The sequence below is a fragment of the Maniola hyperantus genome, chromosome 3 (assembly GCF_902806685.2).
Source record: "Maniola hyperantus chromosome 3, iAphHyp1.2, whole genome shotgun sequence".
Classification (NCBI taxonomy): domain Eukaryota; kingdom Metazoa; phylum Arthropoda; class Insecta; order Lepidoptera; family Nymphalidae; genus Maniola; species Maniola hyperantus.
In genome coordinates, this window is record NC_048538.1 from 17217651 (window position 1) to 17245568 (window position 27918).

The 27918-nt window shown below is 39.8% G+C and overlaps 1 protein-coding gene across 2 annotated transcripts in view; it reads right to left on the bottom strand.

Moving 5' to 3' along the window:
• The window catches only part of LOC117996735 (adhesion G-protein coupled receptor G2-like), a 40439-nt gene extending 12817 nt beyond the window's left edge, over positions 1-27622 (bottom strand). For both annotated transcript variants that reach the window (XM_069509495.1, XM_034984886.2), the window contains exons 1-2: positions 27306-27622; positions 160-306 (exon numbers count right to left, since the gene is read on the bottom strand). The gene's annotated coding sequence lies outside the window, so the exon portion shown is untranslated. The remainder of the gene's footprint in view (positions 1-159; positions 307-27305) is intronic.
• Positions 27623-27918: the final 296 nt, after the last annotated feature.

A 27918-nucleotide genomic window follows, 5' to 3' on the forward strand; every position in this document is an offset into this window, starting at 1 on the left:
TCAGCTGTACTAAGTCAGCGCGGACGGAGTGGGATGAGGTTTTTAAACGGATAAATCGAATCGGTTCGAAATTTTCCCTTGAATCAACAAGTCTGGTAAACAACCGTAATTGCCCATCCGAAACGGTCGGACCGTAATGAAAAACACAAAAACTCTCACCTTGCCGTGTTTCAAGTGTAAGCGTCACGCTCGGGCAGGCGCGGCCGGTCGTCGAGCATTGTTCAGCTCCGTGAGATTCTCATCGGCACCGTCATGTCACTTTCCCATCGATTTGCCTTGTTCCTACTGCTTCCGCGGGTTTTTTACCTGGGAAACAATTCCAATAAAGTACCTAATTATTATTTAATTGATAAGCGGTAAGCGGCGCAAGTAGGCAAGTATGCCTCTCTTATCGAGAGTTAAATTTTTTTAGAGAGCCTTGGTCATGAAGTCTTACCCTCTAACAAATAAACCTGGAATAGCGGTGGAATAGTTATACTCTGTTTTGTCTTTCTCTGTCATCAGTAATAATATGACATTTGAAGGAAAAAGACATTACAAAAAAAATATAAACCGACTTCGTTACACAAACACTAAAAATTGAAAAATAATTTAATTTATTACCGAATATAATATTATGTATACAAGAGTTAATATAGTTCCATAATAATATTTTTTGGTTCCGGTGCCAATTAGCTTTAGCTGCGCGAATCGTCTAGACTTCATATTTTTATAGGACTCCACAATGGCACCTCATTGGCACCGACCCCAAAAAATATTATTATGGAACTATGTTATCTCTTGTATACATAATATATTCGGTAATAAATTAAATTATTTTTCAATTTTTAGTGTTTGTGTAACGAAGTCGGTTTTTATTTTTTTTGTAAAATTTTTTTATTTCACAATTTTTAGTGGCTCCATGGAACTATGACTGGTTAAAAATCTACTGTTTACTAAGCTATTACACTGATCGCGAGCAATTTACTCTTATCCGTTGAGGAGTTCCAGTATCTATCTTCGAAGATGTTCATCAGATCTTCACCAAATTGAAATGGAAAATCCTCGTTTTTTTGAAGTCGGTTAAAAACAGAGTATAACTAGGTATTCCACCGCTATTCCAGGTTTATTTGTTAGAGGGTTAGTGCTAAAAAAATTCAAGAGACATCACCGAGATTAATAGACTCATCTGGTGACAGAAGGGCTGGCTCATTTTTTGCGCAACGGATCAGCCTAGCCTTCTTCCTACGGACTACAGAACTACGAAACATTAATTCAACAAGTCTTATTAGGATTTTGTCAATATTTTCTTCTAAACAGCTGCTTAAAAGAAGTTCGTCGAAACTAAAATGACTTCATCTCATCCTAAAATGGCGGGTGTCATAACAAGATGTGTGTACAACATAGTAACAACTAAGTGCTACTCGGCATTAGAGAGAGAGAGCCAGTGCGTGCAAGCCCTTCGTTATTTTATAAAAGCTGAAAGTTTATCTGCGTATTGTTCCCAACACTGGGAAGAATATTTATTTGGATCATGGTGGCTTTGAGAGATAACAGGTAATAACGGTGTAAAAAATCTTACGTCAAAGTAAACTTTTAAACTTTAAAGGTGTCAGGGCAGAGGGTTGCCACGACACTCTTGCAATGCGTGACACATTGCAAGACTAATACTATTCCGAAGAAAATTAAAAAAAAATAGACTTTATACTTTGACGTAAGATTTTTAACACCTTTATTACCTGTTATCTCGTAAAACCACCATGATCCAAACAATCGTTCCTCCCAGTGTTGGGGACAATACCCAGAGAAACTTTCAGCTTTTATAAAATAACGAAGGTCTGGCACGCTCTGGCTCTTAGTTCACATTATAGTGCCAGATGTACTCTTTTGTTTTGCAACGTTTGCACATTGCTGTGCTATACCCATTGATGTTGGAATAGCACATTACACCTGCACATTACAATCCGAACCTCTAAGATTTGGACCACCCCTCCTTCCAGCATCAGTTATCCCCGCCAATTATAATATGGGTACATTCAAGTCAAGAGTGAATAGGCATCTTCTAGACAAGCGCGCTCCATCTTAGGCTGCATCATCACTTGCCACCAGGTCTGATTGCAGTCAAGGGCTAACTTATATCTGAATAGAATAATAAAAAAAAAAAAAAAAAAAAAAAAAAAGATTCCGACGAATTGAGAACCTCCTCCTTTTTTTGAAGTCGGTTAATAAATAGTTAAAAGCCCAAGATCGAACCCGCACTAGGAGGCAGACGACACACCTTTATTCTTCCACTCGTTTTCTAGTCGCATATTAAGTACCTATTTTTTGTTTGTTGTTTCGGATTGACTATGCTGCGTAGGCCCTACTGGCCGCTACAGCGTCACCGGGGGGGTTAGCGAGCGCGAAGCTCCGCCTGGGGGTGAGCCCTAGGGCTGGAAGAAATAATTCGAGAGGTCGGGGGGCAACGTCCTCCTAAGGGCGCCTCCTGTGAGGCTCGGACCACGGCTTAGGATGACGTTGGGATGTGTGGTTGTTGGACTACTGGTTAGTCCGTACGCCCCCGAGGCCGTGGCGTGAGCCCACGTCCGGGTGACGTTAGAAATCGGGGTGCCTAATAACAATTTCCCTTTTTAAATAATTTCATCACATAAGCCGAGATCTCTCACACAGTTATCTTATCAGTGGTTTTTCTCTAGATATTATATTATTTGCCGCGTGAATCATGTTGATATCAGAATCTAGCACAAATAAGAGGAGCGATAAACTTACATATTATTATCTAAAATGTTTTAACTAGCAACAATTGGGTATTTGACTCCAATTTTTTTATTACTTTATTATAAACTAGGATAAAATAATGACGTAAACTGAAAAAAACTAATTAAATCGATCAAATAACAAAAAGTTATAAGCATTTAAATATTTCTGAATAGACAGAGATAGCGATATAGCATTTTGACGTCACACCTTACTAATGCCATAGTAGCTCCGTGCGGTTTCATACAAATTTTCGTTTTGCGAGAAAGGGATAGAAGACCCTCCCACTCCAAAATTCAAACGCCTGTAACTTTGTAAATCTTTGTTGGATTTTAATATTTTTTTCAGCGTTCGTCATTATTTTCATCCTAGTTTATAATTAAGTAATAATATTTATCAAATTCAAAAGTAGGAAAATACCCAATTTTGTATATAATATGTCTACTAATATGGCTGATGCCCGCGACTTCGTCCGCGTGGAATTAGGTTTTTTAAAAATCCCGTGGGAACTCTTTGATTTCCCAGGATAAAAAGTAACCTATCATTCTCCAGGTCTTTATGTATACCCATGCAAAAAATCATGTCAATCCGTTGCACCGTTGCGACGTAATTGAAGGACAAACCAACAAACAAATACACTTTCGCATTTATAATAAGGATACTAATAAAGGTACTGATATAGTGATTCTGAGTTCACAATGTACCATTGAGTAAATAATAATAAAAAAATCAATTGAACTTTTACAAGTATTTTTGAATCGTCAGATGTATCTAGCACTGGTTCGGAATGTCTACATTTGATATGTGTGGAAGAAAACATGCAATTTCTCGTAAGTACTTACTCGTACATAAAACTACGGGAGTGGCATTTTATTTCTGTAATGAGCAAAGGTCGTTGCTGGCCAAATGGATAATTTTATGGTGTTCCCTCAATTGGATGTAATTCGTTACATTCGGTCGGCTCCGAAAACGCCTGTTTGTTTGGGATTTTCCTTTACTATCTACGTCCTATTTTTCCAGTATCTATTTATCATTGAAAGATCTTACACATACTTACGATAATATTATAACGATAAATAAAAGATGCGAGGTCGCCATTCCAACACCTTGAGACCTGGGAGAAAATGTGCTGGAATGGCGACCTCGCACCGGAAGACGCAGCGTTGGAAGACCCCCCACTAGGTGGACGGACGACATCAGACGAGTCGCAGGGAGCCGCTGGATTCAGACGAGCGCAAGACCGTGGCGTGTGGCAGTCCCTACAAGAGACCAATGTGGACGTCTATCGGTTGATGATGATGATGACGGTGATGTAGTAAGGAAAGTGGAAACTCAAAGTGGTCTGTGGTACCTTCATGGGAATCACAAAGATCCATAGATCCAAAGTCTCAAATCGCAGCCATCCAAGAAAGTGCTAGATTGTCTATAAAATCTTGTAATGATTTTAGAATACGTACCTATTCAAAGGTATATCACTCAAATATGGGGTTAAACCATTGATACTTATTGATGAAGGAATGTACGGGTAAACCCACGGAGGAGAAAAACTAGTCCGTGGGTAAACCAATATTTTTCTCGCCTCTCGCTTTTCATATTCAGGAATTCGGGCATCATCTAGAAAAATATATCAGTCTGAAGCAGTGGGTTAAATAAAAACCAGCAAGCAGTATAATCGCTCCAATTTATTTATTAATCATTCATCGCAATAATAATCACTGATTTATATTTAATACTATTTACAACACATTAGTTTTTGCTTACATTGATGTATTTATTACTGTTTATTTATATCACTATTAATTTGCATTGATTTACTTGTCACAATTTCTACTTATACTGAATTTACCGATTAAATAATAGTTAGAACACAAACTGGCATAGTTTTTGCTGACACCGTGTTACGTACAATAATAACTCACGAAATGATTTTTTTGTGTGTTGTTTCGGATTGACTATGCTGCGTAGGCCCTACTGGCCGCTACAGCGTCACCGGGGGGGTTGGCGAGCGCGAAGCTCCGCCTGGGGGTGAGCCCTAGGGCTCGAAGAAATAATTCGAGAGGTCGGGGGGCAACGTCCTCCTAAGGGCGCCTCCTGTGAGGCTCGGACCACGGCTTAGGATGACGTTGGGATGGGTGGAGTTGTCGGTTTTGTTGGTTAGTCCGTACGCCCCCGAGGCCGTGGCGTGAGCCCACGTCCGGGTGACGTTAGAAATCGGGGACCTCGTCTTCGCCGGCGAAGACGCTGTGATCACGAAATGAGCTCTCATGGCTTTTTAAAGCTGTATCCCTACCGAAGGCGTCCGGTAGGTGGGCTGTGATTCGCTGTTTGGCTGCGGTTGGCGGTGATTCGCTGTCAGTGGCGGTAAGTGGCTGTCATTGGCTGCGATGGACCGGCTTGGCAGTAATTAGCCGGCCTCACATAGGTTGGCTCGGGTTGGCTCGGATTGGCTCGGGTTGGCTCAAGTGTGTGCCGTTACAAGTCTATGAAAGAGAGTATCGCTCTCAAAAAGTTTGCAATTTCAGTTCGCAGTCTCTACAAAGTTCAGAGCCTAGATTAAGTGTTCAAGGCGAACAATAAATACTGTCATTACGGGCCCTTCAGGTTAGAGGCAGATATAATCATCCCATTTATTCCTAAGTAATTAATTCAAATCACGCGATCCACTTTGTTATACAAGAATAGGTAGACCTATTCAAGGTTACGGTTTTTCAGGGAATCGATTAACTTAGCGGATTTATTGTGTCTGATTCGGCAAGAAATGTAATTAGTCTTAATGATTTTCAGAGCCGGTCTTTTGACCTTTTTAGTGTAAAATTTTGTCAGGAATTTAATTAAATTATGTCACCTATTGACATCGTCATCATCATCATCAACCGATAGACGCGCCACTGCTCGACATAGGTCTCTTGTAGGGACTTCCACACGCCACGGTCTTGCACCGCCTGAATCCAGCTGCTCCCTGCGACTGAGTAGGCCACTCGGAGTCAATGCCGCGTCGTAGGCGGGGCATTGACCCGAGTTTTGCACGCGTTTTTGAAAAATACTAAATCACTAAAACTACAAAATAAGGTTTAATATTGGTATTGGATTGTGTTTAGGTAGTATAACAATAACGCTAAGTTTTTGCTAGCGTTCTGATTACATCCTGTATACCACGCCTGAACCAATTAGGAAGACCGACCTCCCACTGGGTGGACACTGGACAGGCATCAAAGGAGTCGCAGGAAGCCGCTGGACGGAAAAGATCTATACCAACTAGATCCAACTGTAAACGTCTTATCATCATCATCATCAACCGATAGACGTCTACTGCTCGACATAGGTCTCTTGTAGGGACTTCCACACGCCACGGTCTTGCACCGCCTGAATCCAGCGGCTCCCTGCGACTCGTCTGAAGTCGTTCGTCCAACTAGTGGGGGGTCTTTCAACACTGCGTCTTCCAGTGCGAGGTCGCCATTCCAGTACCTTGGGACCCCAACGTCTATCGGTTTTACGAACTATGTACACTGCCAATTGCCACTTCAGCTTCGCAACCCGTTGAGCTATGTCGGTCACTCTAGGTCTGGGGTTCACTCACCTCTGACTTTTCAGAGTTATTTGAATTTTAAGCAATTAAATATTACTCGCTTTATAGTGAAGAAACCTACATGCCTGAGAGTTCTCGTTAATCAAATATGTCTTAAGTCTGCCAATCTGCATTTGGCCAGCGTTGTCGACTATGCCCTTCTCATTCTTAGTTTGTTAGGAATATCATATTGCATGCTAATAGGCAGAATTTGGCTGTACCTTTTTGTTTTGTAACATCTCCACTGTTTACCCAGATTCGCAATAAAGAAATTTGAATTTGAATTTGAATTTGAATTCTGAGAGGATACCCGATAATCATGGGTTGATGATTTACATTAGTCCTAGTCTATAAATATATACGTGTCTAATGCCACCTTCAGGAAATACCTGCTGCGAAAATGGATGTTGTTTTAAAGAATTAATAATAGCCGATATCTACGGTTGGCAAATATTTTTATTTGCACACTTTTGAACTCTACTTGTGCTTCCGTTTGAAATTGAGGTCATATCACAGAGTTGAAGAAAGATAGAGGTTATCAATATCTACTTCCACGATATTCCACGGATACGTACGAAGCGATTTGCCTCCTCATTTCTAATCAGAATTGCTAAGATTTGGAACACCCTTCCAGCATCAGTTTTCCCCTCCAATTATAATATGGGTACCTTCAAGTCGAGTGAATAAGCATCTTCTAGGCAAGCGCGCTCCATCTAGGCTGTATCATCACTTACCACCAGGTAAGATTGCAGTCAAGGGCTAGCTTGTATCTGAATAAAAATAAAAAAGGTCTGGACAAACATGCACGACGGCAGTATCACAGACTACACTGCAAGCGTTATATCATAAAGGTTTATGAATCAACAATCCACAATTTTTAATATTATGAGTAATTAGGCGTAGACTTCGATTTTTTTTTTCAAATGTCAAAATTGGTTTTTATGTAAAGGAGCTTTGTACCTATTGATTTATGAAGCACATCACACTACCGTCGATATCACACGCTCTGCGAGTCAAACGCACGTTTTGAAAGCCTGCACCGCAAATTTATTTTTCTTAGCTCATATAAATGGTATCTTATGCAGACTTAAATTGGCTCCCACAAAACACGTAATCGACGCGCTTAACATGACCCAAAAGAGCATCTTCGCGCTAACTAACTAACAATAAATCCGTGTTGGAAGTGAAACCCCCAATTTTAGAACATTTAAAGCAAAGCGCTTCGCTTACGCGTTTCTTCGAGAAGTTTTCTACTATTTGTTTTGCGTCAGCTAAGGAAAAATAGGTTGTAGCAGTTCCATTTCTTGTATTACAACTGTACGCTTAGTACGAGATTTTATGTCTCACCAACGTTTATAGTATTCGAGTGTCGAAACATTTCCGCGTTAAAGTAAACTGGATCTTAAATGTCTTGTTTTAAAGCTCAAGTTTGTCTACACATCTACCGCCAGCGCTCCAAGCGGAAACATTGCGAAGTTAAAATCAGTGGCATTGAATTTTTGACTTCAGTTCAAGGCTCTTTAGGTCCATTTTACGTTATTGTGTTCTGACTCTCGAATTATAGAAATGTTTGGTGAGACGTAAAAACTTATAGCATACTGCACACGTTATCGTCTCGCGTTGTGTTTGTCGTAACCTTAATCCGGGTCAGTGCAGCATATTATTAAGTATTCCTTTCTATTTTAAGCCATGTTAACTACATTTCTGCTCTAATTCCTGACACCTTTTTGTTAATTATTGCTACATCACTAATTTGTAACGCGAAGATTATACACAGACTGAATTATAAATGCTAATGACAAAACAATGGGTACAATCATGGTAGGTACAATCAAATAAACAAGGTTGACTCCTTCGCACGGAAACCTCTGCGAATCACTTCCGTGGGAAAATATTAACATTTTGTGTAAACTAGCTAGAGTTTTGGCAATTTCTAGATGAAATGCAGCTACTAAAATTGCCGTGACACATCTTTCAGAATGCCATTGGAGGCTTCGCGCATTCTACGTCACCCGCGCTATCCCGATGCGAGCAAGCGCGGGTGACGTGCGCGTGTGGGGGGCATGCCCCTGCCTAAGGCCCGGTATCCACCAAAGCGGAGCGGAGAGGAGATGTGTACAGTAAACCAATCTGATTTTTAAAAAATGACGTGATATTTTTGCACGTCATCTATTTTGAATCTGATTGGTCGATTGAACGCATCTCCTCTCCTCTCCGCTGAGGTGGATACCGGGCCTTATACCCCGATTGTCATCTCGACCTGTCGCGGACTATAGTCATAGACAAAGGACTAAATACACGAGCCTAGCTGAGAGCTAATCTTGTACAATACGCAGTCGTACGCCTCGTGTTCAGATTGGACTACTTGTTTAGCGCTCACTACGAAATTATCTACTTATCTAATAACTAGCTGAAGTTACTTTTTTTAACTTTGTTTGCGTGGAATTAGGCTTTTGAAAATCCCGTGGGAACTCTTTGATTTTCCGGGATAAAAAGTAGCCTATGTCACTCTCCAGGTCTTTAACTATATCCACTCGAAAATCACGTCAATCGGTTGCTCCGTCGCGACGTGATTGAATGACAGACCAACAAACCAATAAACCAACAAACAAACACTTTTTCGCATTTATAATATGGGTTACTGATATTATAACGCGCGCGGGGGCCGTAAAATATTAGTTGCCAGCTAGATGCAATCTTTATAGCGCGTTTACGAGCCCCTTGTTGTATTTGCCTTTGTTAAAAAGCATTTAAGATCATTTGATTTTTAAAGTAAAGAGGGATTCCCCTTTTTCGTAATTTTGAAAATATTCTTTGTCACTTCAAAAATACGGTTATCATCATCATCAACCTATCACTGGCTGAGCACGAGTCGAATGAGAAGGGTATGGCCATTGTCCACCACGCTGGCCAAGTGCGGATTGGCCAACTTCAGACACCTTTGAGAATATTAAGGGAAAGCTTTAGGCATGCAGATTTCCTCACGATGTTTATTGCTTAAAACGCACATAAAGTTAGAGCGTGCCCGGGATCGAACCCCCGACCCCCAATAAACTTTGACGCTATCATGGCGTGGCACTAGGCTATCACTGCTTTTTAGTGTTCCGTACCCAAAGGGTAAAACGGGACCCTATTACTAAGACTCCGCTGTCCGTCCGTCTGTCCGTCTATCACCAGACTGTATCTCATGAACCATGATAGTTAGACAGTTGAAATTTTTTCAGATGATGTATTTCTGTTGCTGCTATAAGTTATAACAACAAATATAAAAAAAAACTAACATTTAAGGGGGCTTTTGCCGTTTTTATAGATAACTAGCTGATGCCCGCGACTTCGTACGCGTGGATTTAGGTTCTTAAAAATCCTGTGGGAACTCTTAAATTTGCCGGGATAAAAAGTAGCCTATATCACTCTCCAGGTCTTTATCTATACCCATGCAAAAAATCACGTCAATCCGTTGCACCGTTGCGATGTGATTGAAGGACAAACCAACAAACAAAGACACTTTAAGATAATAAGGGTACTGATGGTACGGAACCCTTCGTGCGCGAGTCCGACTCGCACTTGGCCGGTTTTTTGTAGTTGATGTAGTTGACTCGTTCTGTTATCTCACGAGTAAAAAGTAAAGGGAAACATTTTCTGGTTGAGTAGGTATTTTTTTTTTCTAGGTAAGTAGGTATGTACACGTACCTATTTAGGCTAGTTATGATTTTACCCACGAACGTAAGCACTATTACCGGGTCAAGCGGGGTCAACGCAATAGAGAGAGAGCCAGCGCATGCCAGACCTTCGTTATCTTATAAAAGCTGAAAGTTACTCTGCGTATTGCCTCCAACACAGGGAGGAACGTTTGTTTAGATCATAGAAGTTTGGATCATGGTGGCTTTAGGAGATAACAGGTAATAAATGTGTAAAAAAATCTTTCTTTACAAGGGTAAAGAAAGATAAGATTTATAATAAGGATTATAAATGCGAAAGTGTGTTTGTTTGTTAATTTATTGGTTTGTTGGTTTGTTGGTGTGTCCTTCAATCACGTCGCAACGGAGCAACGGATTGACGTAATTTTCGAGTGGATATAGAAGACCTGGAGAGTGACATAGGCTACTTTTTATCCCGGAAAATCAAAGAGTTCCCACGGGATTTTGAAAAGCCTGATTCCACGCAAACAATGTTAAAAACAAGTAACTTCAGCTAGTTATTAGATAAGTAAATAATTTCGTAGTGAGCGCTAAACAAGTAGTCCAATCTGAACAGATATAGTTTAAGATCTGGAAAGTGACATAGGCTACTTTTTATCCCGGAAATCAAAGAGTTCCCACGGGATTTTAAAAATCTAAATCCACGCGTACGAAGTCGCGGGCATCAGCTAGTATTGTAGGTACTTATTATTGAAATCATGTCATACATTGCCAGACAGTATGGTGGCAACCCCCTGCCAGACACCTATAGAGTTTAATAAATTGTTAAAGTTTCAACTCTTACAAAATAACGAAGGTCTGGCACGCGCTGGCTCTTCGTTCACAAGACATCGTATCTCTATTCCAATGCCACGGAGTTTAATTAGGACTATTTAGACTTAGGATCTTTTCCGCGTGGAACTACTAGGATGCGGAATTTGATGTATGATAGTACTAAGCGAGTCATCATCATCATTGCCGGCTCACTACTGAGCACAGGTTTCCTCTCAGAATGAGAATGGACCATAGTCCACATATACTGACACGGGCCAAGTTTGTATTGAAGTCTGTCTGTCGGTCTGTCAAGAAACCTACAGGGTACTTCCCGTTTACCTAGCATCATGAAATTTGGCAGGTAGGTAGATCTTATAGTAGACATTAGGGGGAAAATCTGAAAACCGTGAATTGGTGGTTACATCACACACGAAAAAATTGTGGTCATGAACCATTGATTTATGAACTAATAATTAGTATTTACTATTTCAATTTTCAAATTATCGTGCAAAATGTCGAAAAAATACGACTGTAATACGGAACCCTCGTTCCGCGGGGCTGACTCGCACTTGGCTGGTTTTTATTTTAAGTTAGACAATAATGTCTGATAGCATTTTTCTTTTGGTGTAGTTACTTTATATAGTTAATTTCATTAATGATCATAGTTACGTCAGATTCAAACCATTCTTCAAAAATAAGGCACAAATCACCCACTCTACTGATCAAATGTGTGATCCCACTTCTGATCTTTCCACCGTTCCGTCATTAATCGAACTTTATTATCTTCCCAACACTAAACAGAGCCGTAATTGAAGATGAATCGTTTCCGATGTAACTTCTAATTAATCTACTCATGAACTTTTACTAGCAACAGATTTAGAATGCTTTGTATCTACATATAAGTTAAATGATAGAGGAATGTGCAGTGCTCAGGCAAGCCGTCAAGCGCTTACAAGCACGAAGAAATCAATATTGTTATAATTTTATTGTTGAAAAATAAAATAAAATCAATCATCAAGATTTTATTACAAATTAACATTAGTAAACGTCTTCAGCAATAATTAACATAATATTTTTTAATAAAATTAATGTTTTAATTACAACAGAGGAATTGATCCTTAATTTTTTTTTATAATCGGAATATCTTCAGCACTTCGGTCCTCAATAGTTGCTGAAAAACGGTATATTTGTTGCCGGACGGTAGAGCCTATGTGCTGTGCTAGCCTACAATGGCTTCCAAATTAAATTAACCTAAAACAATAGAGTTAACTAACGGCTGTACAAATATAATTAACAGTACATAAATCGTTAAATTATTAATTTCATCCGGATATTATTATTTTTTAGGGTTCCATACCTCACAAGGAAAAACGGAACCCTTATAGGATCACTTTGTTGTCTGTCTGTCTGTCTGTCAAGAAACCTACAGGGTACTTCCCGTTGACCTAGAATCATGAAATTTAGCAGGTAGGTAGATCTTATAGCTGACATTTGGGGAAAAATCTGAAAACCGTGAATTTAGGGTTAGATCACACAAAAAAAATTAAATTGTGGTCATGAACTAATAATTAGTATTTTCAACTTTCGAAGTGAGTGACTATGTCAAGTGGGGTATCATATGAAAGGTCTTCACCTGTACATTCTAAAACAGATTTTTATTTATTTTTATGCATCATAGTTTTTGAATTATCGTGCAGAATGTCGAAAAAATACGACTGTAGTACGGAACCCTCAGTGTGCGAGCCTGATTCGCACTTGGCCGGTTTTATTAAATAGAGATAGTGAGCAAACGAGCTGGCGGGTCACCTGTTAAATGATTACCGCCGCCCATGAACATTTGCAGCACCAGAGGAACTGATGATGCGTTGCCGGCCTTTTATGAATTTGTTGGTCCGCCCCTTGAATAACCCCATGTTGTAATCTAGTGGGAACACCACCGAAAATACCATATCTATACTATTATATAAAGAGGTAATGTCGTTAAGTCTGTTTGTAGGGGGTAATCTCTGGATCTACTGAACCGATTTTGAAAATTCTTTCACCAATAGAAAGCTACATTATTCCTGAGTGACATAGGCTATATTATATACACGTGGGCGAAGCCGCGGGGATCAGCTAGTTGTATGTAAATTGACAACACCATACACGTATAGGTTCCTTTTATAACCAAGGTAGATAGATACTCACTAAAAAAGAATATTTGGAAATTGAACCCCTAAAGGGGTTAAATAAGGGCTGATAATTTGTATGAAAGTCAATCATTTTCAAAGTTATAGATATCGATGTTATTAAGCTTTCGTTCAAAAATAAAAAGTTCATATTTCAGATATTTTTTTCAGAGACGCTCGAAAGCGGGTAGGATAGAAAGAACTAAACAATATTTAATAGAAATAATATCTGTTAGAATAAAATGGCCATCCAAAGGGGTAATGCTGCCAGCATCTTGGGTACAATGCCTCGCTGCGGTGGTCTCGATGAGGTTTTAGTTTTAATTTATTTTAGTTTTAATTTAAAGTTGCTTTTTTTACTTTTAATTTAGAAAAAAATAATTCTTTGTAAACCGTTAGAATAAAATAATTAAATACTTAAGTAATTATTTGTCATTATATCATAAAGCTGTGGTAGCCTAGTGGTTAGGACATCCGCTTTCTAATCGGAGGTCGGGGGTTCGATCCCGGGTACGCACCTCTAACTTTTCGGAGTTATGTGCGTTTTAATTATTTAAATATCACTTGCTTTAACGGTGAAGGAAAACATCGTGAGGAAACCTGCATGCCTGAGAGTTCTCCGTAATGGTCTCAAAGGTGTGTGAAGACTATGGCCAAAACCCTTCTCACTCTGAGAGGAGACCCGTGCTCTGTAGTGAGCCGGTGATGGGTTGATCATGATGATGATGATATCATAATTAGGTTTTTGCTAGACAATCTCGCGAAGCAATCACGCGATGCGAATAATAACTAGGTAAAGTGACGTTCTTTATCTGCTTTCATAATGGCGGCGATGCTTCTATTGACTTTCTCACACGTAAATTAAATCACTATTAGCATAAACTAATTGTTGAATGTATTCTTAGTTAGATTAGATAAGGATTTTTAAAATAATTAGGTACAATTAATAAATGAAATAACAACCTATTGGTATTTTAGCGTTTAAACTATCGTGAGTGATTTCCATTATATAGAATATCTGTCCCGGCTTTACTCACGAGCTGCGCGTGCCGCTCGCAGTCACATTCGCGACGCGTGCGCGAACTGACTCCCTTGAAAAAGGACCCCGGATGGGTTCGAAACTAGTCGGACTAACGTCGACTAAACACGTGAGTAAAGCCGGGACAGATATTATATATATAACCTATTGGTATATTAACGTCCTCCTGAATTTAACTTATTAAACTTTCTAATATTGACTAGCTTATGCTCGCGACTTCGTCCGCGTGGACTACAAAATTTCAAAACCCTATTTCACCCCCTTAGGAGTTGAATTTTCAAAAATCCTTTCTTAGCGGATGCCTACGTCATAATAGCTATCTGCATGCCGAATTTCAGCCCGATCCGTCCAGTAGTTTGAGTTGTGCGTTGATAGATCAGTCAGTCAGCCAGTCAGTCAGTCAGTCAGTCAGTCAGTCAGTCAGTCAGTCAGTCAGTCAGTCAGTCAGTCACCTTTTCCTTTTATATATATAGATATTACCTATAGTATTAATAGAACTAGTTTTCGATCGCGACTTCGTCCGCGTGGACTACACAAATTTCAAACCCCTATTTCACCCCCTTCGGCGGTTACGCACTCATCCGATCCGAGTCCGTGAAAACACGTTCCTTTTTGTTTTGTATGGTAGCTTATGACATAGCAAATACCTACTTGATGTCCGTGGTGAACAGCCAGACTGATTCTTTGCGTAGGAAAAAAAATAGAACGTAATAGTTGACAGCCCTAAATACATAAAGTCATACAGGAAGTTACGCAACATTGAATTAAGCCGCCTTCAGACGCACAAAAAGTTTCTCTTCGCACAAAAGTGAACATCTTATTGTTCTTTCTATATATATATAAAAGGAAAAGGTGACTGACTGACTGACTGATCTATCAACGCACAGCTCAAACTACTGGACGGATCGGGCTGAAATTTGGCATGCAGATAGCTATTATGACGTAGGCATCCGCTAAGAAAGAGTTTTTGAAAATTCAACCCCTAAGGGGGTGAAATAGTGGTTTGAAATTTGTGTAGTCCACGCGGACGAAGTCGTTAGCATAAGCTAGTAAAAAATAAAAATAAAAAAAAATAAAAAAGTTGACAGCCCTAAATAGGTACATAAAGTCATACAGGAAGTTACGCAACATTGAATTAAGCCGCCTTCAGACGCACAAAAAGTTTCTCTTCGCACAAAGGTGAACATCTTATTGTTAATGAGACGATTTGAATATTCCCATGGCCGGGCGGTGAACTTCATGTGGTTCGAGCTGAACCTTTCACTCTCGTAAATGAACCAGTTCAACTTTAAATGTCAATCCAAATTAACTTAAATAGTTTTAACCTAGTTTAAATTTAAAAAACCGGCCAAGTGCGAGTCAGGCTCGCGCAATGAGGGTTCCGTACTGCAGTCGTATTTTTTCGACATTTTGCACGATAATTCAAAAACTATGATACATAAAAATCGGTTTTAGAATGTACAAGTGAAGACCTTTCATATGATACCCCACTTGATATAGTCACTCACTTCGAAAGTTGAAAATACTAATTATTAGTTCATGACCACAATTAAATTTTTTTTTGTGTGATCTAACCCTAAATTCACGGTTTTCAGATTTTTCCCCAAATGTCAGCTATAAGATGTACCTACCTGCCAAATTTCATGATTCTAGGTCAACGGGAAGTACCCTGTAGGTTTCTTGACAGACAGACAGACAGACAACAAAGTGATCCTATAAGGGTTCCGTTTTTCCTTTTGAGGTACGGAACCCTAAAAACTCTAAAAAGTAATGATAATATGTGTTGGCCCTTAAAGTTTAATACATTATGTACCTACTTACTTAGTAAAACTTTTATCCAAGCGCTTGTCTTAAGTTAAGCTAAAGTTCTCAACAATATCAACTTCATTAAATTTCATATTGTTTTTTTGACACGTTTGTATAGCCTAGGTATATATTTTATTTGGATGGCCATTATTCAGGTGGAGGTTCTAGAGTTCTGAATAAGTAAATGTTCATTTCAGTGGTTTAAATATACCTACTGGCTACTGCTATCCCTTTCATAATGCCAGGTCCGGAAAAAGATAGCAGATTTATTATCTGTCAATTTAATAACAGCGTTAACCATAAACACAGTGTTGACAGTTGACGACTTCAAACGAGTCGCAGGGATACGCGACACGGCGCGGCGTGTGAAAATCCCTACAAGAAACCTAATGTCCAGCAGTGGATGTCTAACAAGACAACGACGACGACATTAATTAGTTTATTTTTTAAATAAAAATAGTGAGCAAACGAGTAGGTGCATGCAAGTTGCAACACCTGATGTTAAGTGATTACCGCCGCCCATGAACATTTACAGCACTAGTAGAACCACCAATGCGTTCTAACCCCTGATTTTTTTTTTTATTCACTATAGGCAAACGCTTGACCACAATCACACCTGATGGAAATTGACGATAAGGCCTAACATGGGACGCGTTTACCTTGCAGATGCCTATTCACTCTTGTTTTAAAGACACCCGGGTTGTAATTGGTAGGAAACACAGAGTATTCCAAACCTTAGCCATGCGTATGATGAATATCGACGATATAAGGATGGAAACTCGCCCGACGTTCGCCGCCGGTTCGGTGGTAAAATGGTGAAGGGGGATAAGATCGAGAAGTTAAAAAAAACCCCAAATTAGTTAATTCATATGCCCCTCTCATCCATACTATCCATACTAATATTATAAATGTGAAAGTGTGTCTGTCTGTCTGCTAGCTTTTCACGGCTTAACCGTTCACCCGATTTTGACGAAATTTGGTACAGAGATAGCTTGCATCCCGGGGAAGGACATAGGCTACTTTTTATCCCGGAAAATTTAAGAGTTCCCACAGGATTTTTAAAAACCTAAATCCACGCGTACGAAGTCGCGGGCATCAGCTAGTATTTAATATGACACAGTTTTTTAAAAATTTCAGCATAATACCTGTTGTATGGTATGGTATGATAAATTAAAACTACCTGACTATTCATAAGCACTTTTAAAAAGTTTACATGAATATAAAAACATTCTATTCTATTCTATTCTATGTTGGTAGGTAAGTATATTGAATAGACCATAATATAGGCCATAATCCGTATAGGCTGGAATGCGGAGTCAGGCAAGGTGGGAGGAGCTCACCGAAGCTTTTCAGCCTGTACGTGAATGAGCTGATCGAGGGGCTCAGCAGCATGCATGCGGGATGTTCGATTGATAATCAGATGATTAATAACATCAGTTACGCGGATGATATGGTGCTGCTGAGCCCATCGGTCTGCGCGCTGAGAGATTTGCTGCGGGTGTGCGAAGACTATGCTGAAAAGCATGGACTTAAATATAATGTAAAAAAAAGCATGCTCATGGTCTTTGCGGCGGGTAGCATTTCTCCCAGCTATGTACCTCCAGTGAGACTGTACGGTGCAGAGCTGGTTAGGGTGCCCAAGTTCACATACCTGGGTCATGTGGTTACAGCAGACATGAAAGATAATTGTGACATTGATAGGGAACGGAGGGCGTTGGCGGTTAGAGGGAATATGATAGCTCGCAGATTTGCTCGTTGCACAAAAGAAGTTAAGGTCACTTTGTTCAAGTCCTTTTGTCAGAGCTTCTACACGTGCAGTCTGTGGGTTGACTATACCCAAAAATCTATAAACGCCCTCCGAGTCCAGTATAATAACATCTTCAGAATAATGTTGGGACTGCCTCGGTACTGTAGCGCGTCCGGTATGTTTGCGGATAACTGTGTAGACGGCTTCTTCGCAATCATACGGAAAAGGATCGCCTCAATTAAAAGTAGGTTGGAGAGAAGTCCTAACATTATCCTGAAGGTGATAGCAGACAGACAGGACAGCGCTCTCAAGGCGCACTGGATGTCTGCATTAGTTAATAAGTATATTAATTATATTAACTAACATAGAATAAGTTTCTTACTAACATACATTATATTATAATATAGTTACTAACATAGATTAAGATGGTTACTAACATAATATTGTGGGCCTTGATGTCTGTGAAATAAAGATTATTTATTTATTATTTATTTATAATCCTAAAATAACTGCAATTACAAAGTTGGCTCATTTCAATAGCTGCATGCGGTTGGAATGTCGCAAACGTGCAATTTAGCCAAACATAGTTATCAAGTGACCAAACCATACAAATATTTGTATGGAGTTACGGACAGGCGCACATTCAATTAAGTAAACTTTTACAAATGTTTTTGAATCGTCAAGTGAATCTACCATTGGTTCAGAATGCTCTTCCTATCGAGAAAAACCACCAATAAACTGGCGGTGGCTTGATTAAATATACAAAAGGAAAAGGTGACTGACTGACTGACTCACACACAGTTGATACTACTGGACAGATCGAGCTGAAATTTGGCATGCAGTACCCGTAGTACAAGATTTTACGTCTCACCAAACCAAACCAAATTCGAGAGTCGAAATACTTCCGCGTCACAGTAAACTGGATCTTAAATGCCTTGTTTTAAAGCTCAAGTTTGTCTACACTTCTACAGCCAGCGCTCCAAGTGGAAACATTGCGAAATTAAAATCAGTGGCATTGAATATTTGACTTTAATTCAAGGCTGTTTAGGTCCATTTTACTGTAACGCGGAAGTATTTCGACTCTCGAATTTGGTTTGGTTTGGTGAGACGTAAAATCTTGTACTACGGGTACAGATTGCAGATAGCTATTATGACGTAGCGTAGGTATCCGCTAAAACAGGATTTTTGAACATTCAACTCCTATAAAAATAAATATATGAGAAATAGCTTGCGCTTGACCTTACTTCCTACGAAATAGCACAGTATCCTTACCAGGGTCACCCAGGGTGAATTGTATCCTTACAGTACGCAGCCGAAAGTGATGAACATCGGCCTTTAAAATGACATTTCAGGTTTGTAGAGCGTTGTCTCTGTCACTCATACCCATATGACGTTATGTCGCCCTCAATATCCGAGACATAGTGCTCTACAAATCTGCTGTCTCCTAAAGATCGATGTTCATCATTTTTCGGTAGACTACCTATTGAAACAAAACACGGAGAAAGAGATGCGCACTGCGTGTAAAAATATTAAATAAATAAACTTTTGTTTCTGGCGTAACCGTAACAACCCATAATAATTGTGTGTGTACAAAAACAATTACTTAACCTATGTTAGTACTTATTACTAGCTTAACTTGACAACTAATCCTACTAAAATCTAGTCAGATGTTATCAAGAAAGACGACGCGCATCTACATGCCGGTACGTCTCACGCCTTAGAGGGAATTCAATTTTAACTATAATAGGTTGTCTTAACTACAGAGTGGAATAAAATAATACGTTTCAGTGTAATCATTGTTTTAGATGCAATTACTATGGAAATAGATTCTATTGTATACATAATTTATAGCTTATTTATTTAAAATACAGCTGAGCATTTCATTTGGATATTATTTTCTTTGGTATTTCGCTTGCATCTTGACATATTTAATCTCTTTTAATATTTATTTATTGAAATAGTTAAGCTGTGATAGCCTAGTGGTTAAGACGTCTGCCTTCTAATCGGAGGTCGGGGGTTCCATCCCAGGCACGCACCTCTAACTTTTCAGAGTTATGTGCGTTTTTATTAATTGAATATCACTTGCTTTAACGGTGAAGGAAAACATCGTGAGGAAACCTGCATGCCTGAGAGTTCTCCATAATGTTCTCAAAGGTGTGTGAAGTCTACCAATCCGCACATGGCCAGCGTGGTAGAATATGGCCAAAACCCTTCTCACTTTGAGAGGAGACCCGTGCTCTGTAGTCAGCCGGTGATGGGTTGATCATGATGATGATGATGAAATAGTTAAGTAATCAATCAATCAATCAATCAATGAGCCTGTTTATGTTCTATGCTGGGTATAGGCCTTCCCAAGAGCGCGCCAACACACACGGTCCTCCGCCTTCCTCATCGACCCAGGATCCGCTACCTTCTGAAGGTCGTTAGTCCAGCGGGTTGGAGGTCGTCCCACACTTTGCTTGCTGGTACGCGGTCTCTACGTTAGAGACTACTAATGCTGTGCGGGTGTGCGGGGCGTTCCCTCCCTGACTGCTATTTCGACCTGTCGCGTACTATAGTTGCGTGCTACGCCTATAAAAACTAACAGATTTCGAACTAAGGTCTGTCTGTCAGAAATATCTGCGAACCTGGCTTAGTGATGCAACGTGCTTGCGTTGGCAACGGTACGCCAGTACTGGTACTGGCAACGGTACTGGCAGAACGTAGAAATGGGCCAGCTGCGGGGAAGCGCATCCCAGCGAGGTGCACAGATATTTCCGATGACGGGTTGTAGATTATATTAGAATAAGATTATTTATTAATTGCAAAGTTATAAGGTCTTAGAATCCATACTTAATAAATTATAAATGTGAAAGTGTGTCCGTCTGTCTGTATGTCTGTCTGTCTGTCTGCTAGCTTTTCACGGCTCAACCGTTCAACCGATTTTGACGAAATTTGGTACAGATAGCTGGCATCTTTTTATCCCGGAAAATTGAAGAGTTCCCACAGGATTCTTAAAAACCTAAATCCACGCGTATGAAGTCGCGGGCATCAGCTAGTTACCTATAAATTTTTCTTCGTTTTTAAAAACTGTGACCTCATTTTACTATTATCCCGGAACCGGATATGATAGAGGAAAAAACCGTTTGCCTTTATTATTGCGGCGTAATTATTATTAAGTAGTTATTAGAATACCTAGATTGACTTTGGTCCTAGACTATAGAATTATACCAATTACGCGAAATTGCCCTGTTGTAAGTAAAACGCTAGTAAAGATTTAACGTAAAGAACGGCTTAGTGCCAACGCATACCAACGGAATAAAGTGTCATCATCATCATTGTCAACCGTTTAATGAAGTTTACATAGCTCAACGGGTTGCGAAGCTGAAGTGGCAATGGGCAGGGCACATAGTTCGTAAACCGATAGACGTTGGGGTCCCAAGGTCGCTGGAATGGCGACCTCGCACCGGAAGACGCAGTGTTGGAAGACCCCCCACTAGGTGGACGGACAGACATCAAACGAGTCGCAGGAAGCCGCTGGACGGAAAAGATCTATATCCAACTATAAACGTCTCATCATCATCATCATCATCGTCCATCAACCGATAGACGTCTGCTACTGGACAAGGTCTCTTGTAGGGACTTCCACACGCCACGGTCTTCCTAGTTGGTTCATTCGTGGTATACAGGGTGTAATCAGAACGCTAGCAAAAACTTAGCGTTATTGTTATACTACCTAAACACAATCCAATACCAATAACCATTTGCCTTATTTTGTAGTTTTAGTGATTTAGTATTTTTCAAACCCGCGTGCAAAACTCGGGTCAATGCCCCGCCTACGACGCGGCATTGACTCCGAGTGGCCTACTTACGCAACGTTCCTTGACCTCTAGTGTCAGTCAGATGTTTTATTTGCGTATAAATAAGTTTGCTGCTGTGTTGTTTGTGCTGTGCTGTTGCGTATAATATAGGGTTTTTTTTTTTCGCGTTTTTTGTGGTATCATATCACTGATCATCAGTAGGTAGGTAGGTACGTCTTCGTTTTTGCCAGCGTTCTGGTTACACCCTGTATTATGGTTTTGTGTGGCATAATTTTGCGAGAGGCTATACATATAGGTACGAAAGTAATGCACCTACATCGGCCTTTAGAATGACATTTCGGCTTTGTAGAGCCTTGTCTCTGTCACTCATACCTACATATGTGACGTTTTGTCGGTCTCAACGACAGGGACAGCGCTCTACAAATCTGCTATCTCCTAAAGGTCGATGTACATTACTTTCGGCCGCGTACTGTATATATTTTTGTAACAGAGGCGTCTATATGGTGCAGGGTGTGCGGCGCACACGGGCGCCGGGTCTAAGGGGGCGCCGAGCGCCCTCTAATGCGACACCTCCAAAGATGCGTCGATGCCGGCGCTCTCAAAGACCCTGCGCTCGTGTTATGGCCGAGGCCGTCATCATTTAAAATTGCACCATTTGCATCCGAATTTCCGTTCGAAAATATAACTGTTAGTATTCCATTTTGAGCCTGCTCCTACTAGACTAGAGGGCGCCAGGGTACTGGTTGCACACGGGCGCCACAAGGGCTAGAGACGCCTCTGTTTTGTAACCTCCGTCTTAAAAATAGGTACATGAATCACCCGAGCAGAATATCTTCTGCAATAAAGGTGCAAGAAAATAAACCAATAACACGTAAGCATACTAACTATACTACAATAATGAACTTTGTAAACCACGATAAAATTTATGGTTACTGTGAAATACACCGATATGATACGCCACGTAGGTCGTAGACTGTAGAATACCTATACTAGAGTACTATAAATTCGCGACAGGTCGAGATGGCAATTGGGGAGGGAACGCCCCTCACACCCGCACAGCCCCCGCGCTAACCTGGTACGGGCGAGCGCGAGTGACGTGGAGGTGTGCGGGGCGTCCCCCCCGCCTCATACCCCGATTGCCACCTCGACCTGTCTCGTACTATAGATATTTGTGTTTGTATCCTTATCACAAGAGAGAATCGAGAATGATACGCAAATATTACCTTACTTCTGAAATTTCCGTAAAATATTTGAAGTTACCTACCATAATTAGTAATTACTCATCTAAATCCATACATAAATGCGAAAGTGTGTCTGTCTGCTAGCTTTTCACGGCCCAACAGTTCAACCGATTTTGATGAAATTTGGTACAGAGTTAGCTTACATTCCTGGGATGGACATAGGCTACATTTTATCCTGGAAAATTAAAGAGTTCCCACGGGATATTTAAAAAACCTAAAATCCACGCGGACGAAGTCGCGCATCATCTAGTAAAAGGACTGACTGATTTATCAATGTACAGCTCAAACTACTAGACGGATCAGACTGAAATTTGGTATGCAAATAGCTATCATGACGTAGGTATCCGGTAAGAAAGGATTTTCGAAAATTCAACCCCTAAGGGGGTGAAATAGGGGTTTGAAATTTGTATAGTCCATGCGGACGAAGTTGCGGGCATGTACTACGGTAAATGTACTCAATACTGAGTATTTCAAAACCATCCGTACCCATATTTTAAATGTGAAAGTGTGTTTGTGTGTTGGTTTTTGGTTTATTGGTTTGTTGGTTTGTCTTTCAATCACATCGCAACGGAGCAACGGATTGACGTGATTGTTTGCATGGGTATAGGTAAATACCTGGAGAGTGACACAGGCTACTTTTTATCTCGGGAAATCAAAGAGTTCCCACGGGGTTTTCAAAAATCTAAATCCACGCGTACGAAGTCGCGGGTATTAGCTAGTATTATTATAACTTAAAACACGCCAGCTTGGTAGATAGCCAGGGCTGAAAGGCTATGCTGAAAGGCAAAGATCGCGTGTTACGTTCCCACAATTGGCACTTTCGATAAACATTGCCCGGCGCACGCGTGCCGATCACAACCATTTCACGCTTGCTTTGATCCTATCGCTCTAACTCTATACTCTATCCACGAAAAGAAGTTAGTATAACGCTCTCTGTTGCATTTTCCCATACAAATGACAGAGATAAAATTTCAATGCGAGTTTTGTACTAGCCAGTTGTTAACGTTTATGCTATGTGTCCTTTAGTTATAAATCCTTTTGTATATAAATACTTGTGTATGTGTAAATGTTGTTGGTTAGTCAAATAAAATAAAATAAAAATAACCATTTTGAGACACTAACCAATCACAAACCAAACTATGTTTGCTATATGTTTTCTATCTATATTGTATTATGTCTATAGTAATCTATAAGTATAGGTAAATAAAGTGACTTGTATAAAGTGATATATGTAGTTATTCATTACACAACGCCCAGCCCAAATAGCTGAGCTAAACAAATTGAGTCAGCATTCACGTTTACGACATAGGAAGGTACCTATGTCGTAAATCTATCTATGATACCTACTTACTTAATGATTACTGTAAAAACATACAGCACTATTATGACCTGTTATATTTTGTACTAGCTTATGCTCGCGACTTCGTTCCGCGTGGATTACACAAATTTCAAAGCCCTATTTCACCCCCTTAGGAGTGGAATTTTCAAAAATCCTTTCTTAGCGGATGCCTGCGTCATAATAGCTATCTGCATGCCGAATTTCAACCCGATTCGTCCAGTAGTTTGAGCTGTGCGTTGATAGATCAGTCAGTCACCTTTTCCTTTTATATATTTGGATTTAATAAGAGTCGAAGTCTCGTTCTCTTGACTGTCGAACAGCTAGCCAAGAAGCTGTCATCACACGCGCACTTGCGGGACATCGCCCCATGGCACGCTCGTCCCCCGGATGGGAAGGCTCATCTCGTGACCTCGTTCCGAGTCGGGTTGCGAGGTAGAGTAGACGCCATTTATCTCCCGTAAGGGGCTATCCAAGGACCGCACCGTGTTCAGGTGTGCGATAGACACCATTCGCAGGGGCCCATACAGCCCCGAACGGATTTCCCCGCTTCCACTTTTAGGAGGAGAGGACCCCAGTAGAGTTCTCTTGACTTTTAGTAGAGTTGTATGCGGATTGCAGGAGGATCTGGGAACTCACCGCATCATTATCTCAAGAAAACTGTTAGAATTATGTGACCAGAGGCAGATTATCCTTAAGGCAAACTAGGCACGTGCCTAAGGGCGCGAGGTTACGAAGGGGCGCGCGAGATCATGTAGAGTTCCATTACCTGGCCTACTTAATTATCCCTACTAAGTAATATTATCTTGGAGTGACCGAAACTGCCTCTTCTTTAATGATGTTCTTCACATGTTCACATAATTGTATAATCAAAAACAAATCTATGCAATGAGAAAATTCCTCGTTCTTTTGAAATTACCTAGTATTTTTAATATGGTTGTTTGAGGGGCGCCTATGAGGTGCTTGCCTCGACATTCAATCCGCCTCTGTAACCTCCTGTTCCCACTTGTCGTTTGTCGGGCCCGGATTTAAATCGGATGTTCCGGTGGCAGAACATTTTATATGAAGCTGTTCTTGTCGGAAACCGATTTTGTGTCAAAACGTACTGCCACTGGAACATCAAGCGACAAACGACAAGTGGAAACGGGGGTAAGGGAAAGGGATCACGACCCTCAGCAATAACGAATACGACACCTAGAGAGCTAATAAGGGACATTCTGAAAATTGCCGTGACTAGTGTATTGTGCAGTTAGGTACAGTAGGTAGCCTACACAAAATCAAAGAATATAGGACCATTATATTCTATGTACTATAAGTAGGTGCGTAGGTATACCTTTGCATAAAAAAGCTGTGATAGCCTAGTCACCGAGTAGTTAAAAGACGAGAGGTGTCGGAGGTTCGATACCGTGCACGTACTTCTAACTTATTGGAGCTATGTGCGTTTTATGTGACCTGTGAGTGTACCTGAGAGTTCTTCATAATGTTCTCAAAGGTGTGTGAAGTATCCCAATCGGCACTGGGCCAGGCTACGGACTATGTAAAATTCCAGTAGGTAGGCACATACCCCATCATGTCGAGCAAAGATTTTCTATTTTTTTTTTTTTTTTTTTTTTTTTTATTGGATACACAAAACAGATTATGACAATAATTGATAAAGTAATACAAGCCATGAATAAAACTAGTCACTCTCCAAAAAAAAGTGTGTACAAATGCAGTTATTAGTAATGGACGTGTACGAAGTTAGTAACGGACACACTATTAAACAATACGTATACTATAATAAAAGAACATAGAACTAATAATTTGTTAAAAATCGAACACCAAATAAAGTACTTACGTGTTATTGTGTTAGTTATTATACAAAACAAAAACGTATTAATATAAATTATAAGAACCTAGAAAAGAAAAATATAAGTGAATTACATTAATTGAATTAAAAGTAGAATTACGTTATTATATTATGGTGCGCAGGGTGTCACACTTTCGGACTGAAAGAAATTCGGAATTATTGAAAAAAATTCGGTTAAGGACCTGATAAAACCACCCCTGAAATCATTTCCTGGCTACGGCCATGGATAACCTAATTAGTAATTATACACTTGCAGTAGGTAGGTATAGGCACAGTACGCGGCAGAAAGTAATGTACATCGACCTTTAGAAGCAGATTTGTAGAGTGTTGTCTCTGTCGTTGAGACCGACAAAACGTCATATAGGTATGAGTGACAGAGACAACGCTCTACAAAGCCGATATATCATTCTAAAGGCCGATGTAGGTACATTATACTTTCTGCCACGCAGTGTATACGTATTTTACTAATCAATTACAATTAATTTCCTTCCTTAATGACTGACAAAATTGAGAGAATAATTTAAACTCTACAATTCGTTAAATGGTTTTTGGAATGTTTACTTTTTTATCTAGAACTTGGAGAACCAGACGGCCGTGACTTTAGACAAAAAAACTTGTATTAATTGGTGAGATCTATGGTTCAGCGGTGTTAATTACCTGCCTTACTAGCAAGTTCGATATTGGACGAGTCTAAAATACTACCTATCTATTTATCCAATGGACTTGGTGATAAGTAACCAAACGATGCAGTTTTTAAATAGAAGCTGAAAGGAGTATGGCATTTTTGTTTCAACTGTCTGATTGCAGCCAAGCGCTCGTCTATAAATTTAAAAAAAACCGGCCAAGTGCGAGTCAGGCTCGCGCAATGAGGGTTCCGTACTACAGTCGTATTTTTTCGACATTTTGCACGATAATTCAAAAACTATGATACATAAAAATAAATAAAAATCTGTTTTAGAATGTACAGGTGAAGACCTTTCATATGATACCCCACTTGATATAATCACTCACTTCAAAAGTTGAAAATACTAATTATTAGTTCATGACCACAATTTAATTTTTTTGTGCGATCTAACCCTAAATTCACGGTTTTCAGATTTTTCCCCAAATGTCAGATATAAGATCTACCTACCTGCCAAATTTCATAATTCTAGGTCAACGGGAAGTACCCTGTAGGTTTCTTGACAGACAGACGGACAGACAGACAGACAGACAGACAGACAACAAAGTGATCCTATAAGGGTTCCGTTTTTCCTTTTGAGGTACGGAACCCTAAAAAACTGGCTTTCCATGCCTTATGTCAGAGGATTGTACAGAAAGGCTAATCCCTTGGCGGCACGTCTATGCCGGTAATGCAATAGCTAGGCGAGACCAAAGCCTTCTGCCAAACCAACATTATAAGCCAATTTAGAAATCATAATTCCCCCAATTCCTCCTCCTGGGAAACGTAGTTATCCGGGACCTCCCACTTATCAGTCATCGTTCAAGTATTTTCTTAGTTCTAATTTCTCAACAGGTAGTTACCGACTTAATATTTTATAATATTAAAATAACTACATAAACTTACTTGTCAATTTAATTAATTTCCCAATTAATCCCTTTTCTAGGTAAAATAATATCGAAGTTTAAAAAGCCTCGTCGTCAGTAGTAAAAAATAATCCTTGATGATTATTATTTTTAATTCAAAACGTGTTCTTTTCGTTAAAAAAATTAAACAAAACGGCACTTTATCACTTGGAATACAATATGAAAACCCACTACTTATTTACTTAGTTATCAAAAAAACATCAACGCGTCATTAATAAATTCACTTATAACACGATATTATTTTCAGTCGTAATATTTTCACTGAACTTTTACTTTCAACGGGCGCGCGTCGACACCGCTATCCGACCACAGACTAAACTAAAGGCGCATTTTCTTTATTTTCGCGCGCATTGCAGTGGATCAAGAGAGCTCGACACGAAAATCGATGCGAAAACTTCATAAAAAGCCAATATTTTTTTAAAATAATATATAAATCAATATTATAAAAATAAAAGTCGTGGCTCATTCCATTTAATTGGGCTCAAGCCCAAACCCTTGCTGAATTTTTTCAAATAAGCACCTACCTAATCTAAATATATAAAAGGAAAAGGTGACTGACTGACTGACTGACTGTCTGACTGATCTATCAACGC